The sequence below is a fragment of the Furipterus horrens genome, unplaced genomic scaffold, assembly GCF_987537825.1.
Source record: "Furipterus horrens unplaced genomic scaffold, mFurHor1.1.pri manual_scaffold_5, whole genome shotgun sequence".
NCBI lineage: Eukaryota > Metazoa > Chordata > Mammalia > Chiroptera > Furipteridae > Furipterus > Furipterus horrens.
This window is the reverse complement of record NW_028327175.1, coordinates 158203434-158208403: the sequence shown is the minus strand read 5'-3', so window position 1 is coordinate 158208403 and position 4970 is coordinate 158203434.

The window sequence follows — 4970 nt, the reverse complement described above, 5'->3', positions numbered from 1 at the left end:
ATAACCTTCCAAAACTGAATCAAGAAGAAGTAGAAAGTCTCAACAGATCAATAACAAAAAAGGAAATTGAAACAGTAATCAAAAATCTCCTGGCACACAAAAGCCCTGGACCAGATGGCTTCACAGGCGAATTTTACAAAACATTTAGGGAAGAACTAACTCCTATCCTCCTCAAATTATTCCAAAAAATCCAAGAAGAGGGAAAAATCCCAAATTCTTTCTATGAAGCCAGTATTACCCTAATCCCAAAGCCAGGTCAAGACACAACAAAGAAAGAAAATTACAGGCCAATATCACTAATAAACATAGATGTTAAAATCCTCAACAAAATATTGCCAAACAGGATCCAGCAATACATCAAAAAGATCATACACCACGATCAAGTGGGAGTCATCCCAGGGATGTAAGGATGGTTTAATATTCACAAATCAATAAATATAATACATCACCTAAACAAAATGAAAGACAAAAATCACATGATCATATCAATAGATGCAGAAAAAGCATTTGATAAAATACAACACCCATTTATGATGAAAACACTCAGCAAAATGGGAATAGAGGGACCATACCTTAACATAATTAAGGCTATATATGAGAAGGCTGAAGCCAACATCATACTCAATGGACAAAAACTGAAAGCTTTCCCCCTGAAATCAGGAACAAGAAAAGGATGTCCTCTCTCTCCACTCCTATTCAACATAGTGTTGGAAGTCCTAGCCCACAGCAATCAGACAAGAAAAAGAAATAAAAGGCATCCAAATCAGGAAAGAAGAAGTAAAACTATTATTATATGCAGATGACATGATAGCATACGTAGAAAACCCTATAAACTCCACTAAAAGACTACTCGATATAATAAGTGAATTTGGCAAAATACCAGGCTACAAAATAAATATACAGAAATCTAAGGCATTTCTGTACACCAACAATAAAATATCAGAGACAGAGACAAAAAAGAAAATACCATTTACTATAGCAACAAGAAAAATAAAGTACCTAGGAATAAACTTAACCAAAGAGATAAAAGACCTGTGCTCTGAAAATTATGTAACATTGAAGAAAGAAATTAAAGAAGATACAAATAAATGGAAGCAAATACCATGCTCTTGGATGGGAAGAATCAACATCATCAAAATGGCCATACTACCCAAAGCAATTTACAGATTCAATGCAATCCCTATTAAAATACCAATGACATATTTCACTGACCCAGAACAAATACTCCAAAAATTCATATGGAGCCAAAAAAGATACCGAATAACAAAAGCAATCTTGAGACAGAAGAATACAGCAGGAGGAATCACAACACCAGATATCAAACAATACTACAAAGCCACTGTGATCAAAACAGTCTGGTACTGGCATAAGAACAGACATATAGATCAGTGGAACAGAATAGAGAGTCCAGAAATAAACCCAGGCCTCTACGGTCAACTAATATTTGATAAAGGAGGAAGGAACATAAAATGGAGTGAGAAGAGCCTATTTAATAAATGGTGCTGGGAGAACTGGACAGGGATATGCAAAAAAATGAAACTAGACCACCAACTTACACCACACATGAGAATAAACTCAAGATGGATCAAAGACTTAAATCTAAGTCATGACAACATAAAAATCCTAGAGGAAAACATAGGCAGGAAAATTTCAGATATCTCATGTAACAATATCTTCACGGATACATCTCCTAAGGCAAGAGAAATAAAGAAAAAAATAAACAAATGGGACTACATCAAACTAAAGAATTTCTGCTCAGCAAAAGAAAATATCAGCAAGATGAAAAGGAAACCAGCCATATGGGAAAACATATTTGCCAATGACATCACAGACAGGGGACTGATCTCCAAAATATATAAAGAGCTTATATGGCTCAATATCAGGAAAACAAACAACCCAATTAAAAAATGGGCAAAGGACCTGAACAAACACTTCTCTGAAGAGGACATACAGAAGGTCCATAGACACATGAAAAAATGCTCAATATCACTAGCCATCAGAGAGATGCAAATAAAAACCACAATGAAATACCACTTTACACCAGTCAGAATGGCCATCATCAACAAATCAACAAAGAGCAAGTGCTGGCGAGGATGTGGAGAAATGGGAACCCTACTGCACTGTTGGTGGGAATGCAGACTGGTGCAGCCACTACGGAAAACAGTATGGAATTACCTCAAAAAACTAAAAATGGAACTGCCTTTTGAACCAGCGATTCCACTGCTAGAATTATACCCAAAAAATCCTAAAACACTAATTCAAAAGAACTTATGCACTCCTATGTTCATAGCAGCACTGTTTACAATAGCTAAGTGCTGGAAACAGACTAAATGCCCAACTGTAGATGAGTGGATCAAAAAACTGTGGTACATTTACACAATGGAATACTATGTAGCAGAGAGAAAGAAGGAACTCCTGCCATATGCAACAACATGGATGGAACTAGAGAGAATCATGCTTAGTGAAATAAGCCAGGCAAAGAAAGAAAAATACCATATGATATCACCTAATACAGGAAACTAAAGAACAACACAAACAAACGAACTAAATAGGACAAAGAGCAGAATAGCAGTCAATAGGGGGGAGGGGGGAGGGAGAGAAGGGGGATAATTAAGGGAAGGGTTTAGTCAAAGAACATGTATAAATGACTCATGGACATGGACAACGGGGAGGGATATGATTGTGGGAGAAGGGGTGGGCTGGGTAGGGGAGAGCAATGGGGGAAAAAATGGGACAAGTGTAATTGAAAATCCAAAAATAAATAAATAAATAAACAAACAAATAAATAAATAAAAATAAAAAACCCATACTGAATTTAAAAAATTTGGTCTTAGTGTTTATACTAGTTTCTGAGGAAAAGGGTTGATTTTGTATATGAATAGGAAGAAACTGTTGAGATTGTCAATAGAAGTTTGAAGTTATTTAAATTTATAGTTAGGAATCAGAATTAGAAAGGGTCTGAGTCACAGTCTAGTTTTTAAACTACTGAGATTTTAGTTATTTTTGAATCAATGGTATTATTTAGGCTGTTTTAGAAGTACCTTAAAATCTCTAATATCTAGTTACTGTTGCATGATTTCTGAGACATGAATTCCTGGTTTGCACATGGTGTTAATAAACCCATATTTGATAACATGTATTCTAATAATAAAACATTAAACTCTTCTGATAATTTTATTGAAAGGAGTAGCACAACCAAACAGGGCCATTCATATTCATGTGCCATATAGTAAAGGTTCTGTCTATCCAGCCGTCTAGCTGCAGTCAGTGAAGATACCTACTTTTAAGAATATTTGAAAAGGGTTTTTACAACTCAGGACATAAGCATTTGCATGGATTGTTTGAGAAAAACTTAACCTGCACTATGTAAAAAGAAAAAAAAGTCTACCCTAAACTTTTTCACCTGTGTAGAACTTAATGTTTACCATCTACAGCCTCAGTCAGACCCAGTACTCAAGCAAATCTACCACGGGGAAGCCTGGGCACTTTTTTGTGCATTGAATTACAGCCTTTCTTATAACTCTCTGCCATGTTTGTTCAGTCTAGGTGACTGGGTTTCTGCCCAGGGCACTTGGTTTGGGCTCTAACTCCCTGTTTAATGCTTACCAGTTTCCAGATGAACAACGTGAAAAAGGGTGTCACCACCAACTACATAGCGACACTGCTGGGAGGACACTCCTGCTGCAGTGCCCCACTCACTGGATGTTTGATTCTTGGACATTGTAACTCGTCCTAATTAAATACAACTTTGCTATATTCTCCTCAGTCGCAAGCCACTTTAATTGGATAGGTATCCAGGTTCCTTTGGGGTTTAGCCCTATCATTTGGTCAGTTGCTCGAGCCTTATTCTTGCTTGGCTCCTCATTGTTCCTTGGCCCTTTCTTGTGCCTGCTTGCTGCTGAAATTGCGGTGGAGCCTGCCTACGATGCAATATAACTCGATACCATATACTAAGTAATTAAGATGATTAAAAATAGCTGCCACTTATTGAAGACTTAAATATCTGAGCTTCAACACCTGTTTTTATAAAATAAGGTCACATACTCTTTTAAATATCTGGATTCTAATAGTTTGAGTCTGCATGTCTGAGAGCCAGAAATTAACCCTCTAAAGTATTTCTTGGCTATTTCTGAGTCATACCAGAGTGCTCTCAATTATATTGAGGAAGAGGTCCACCATGCTTTTCTGTTTCAGATGCCTTGTTGGGCTGCTGCACTGCTACTTTTGCTCCTGTTCTCCAGGTCGATACTGCCTGCGACTCAGGAAAACAGGTCCTTCCTTTAATTTTCTACAACATAGCATTTTAACCAGAGTTTACAGCAAAAGAGTAAAAAATGACAACACATATAATAACTACAGTAGGAACTGTGACTATGCTCAGTATCCTGGTCTAAGTTCCGGGTCATTTTCAAGGTATCATTTAAAAGTGTTTCTCTAACTTGTTTCTCTCTACCACTATTATGAACTTGCTACCTTCTCTTTCCACTGTGGGATTCTCTCTGGCTTGTCTCTTCTACATGGAGTCTAGGATCTCAAGTCATGGAATTTCAAAGAGTAAAGGGACTTTCCTTCCTTTCAGCTAAAAATCTGGCTTTTCAATTCTCATTCCTGTCCTAGAATCAATTTCTTCTCCAGATTAAATAACAGGAATAGCCATTCTTTTCAAGAGAAGCCTCATTCACTCACTGGAAGGATATGGTCTGGCTTTTTGGGTGCTGCCCATCCTCTGGGCAATTACCATAGTTGTCTTTAATATATTTTCTAGAAAAACGAATTATTCTTTTAAAAACGTGTTTGGAACTGCAGTAAAGTGCTATGCCATTTCAGTTAGGGCTCTTTACAGAATTTACCTTCTTCCCTCCTTTCCTCTGGCTCTCCCTCCCTTCCTGCTTCCTGTCCTCCCTCCCTCTTTCTCTCCCTCCCTTTTTCTCTACCTTTCTTTCTTCTTTTACTTTTTAAAAAATCTATCT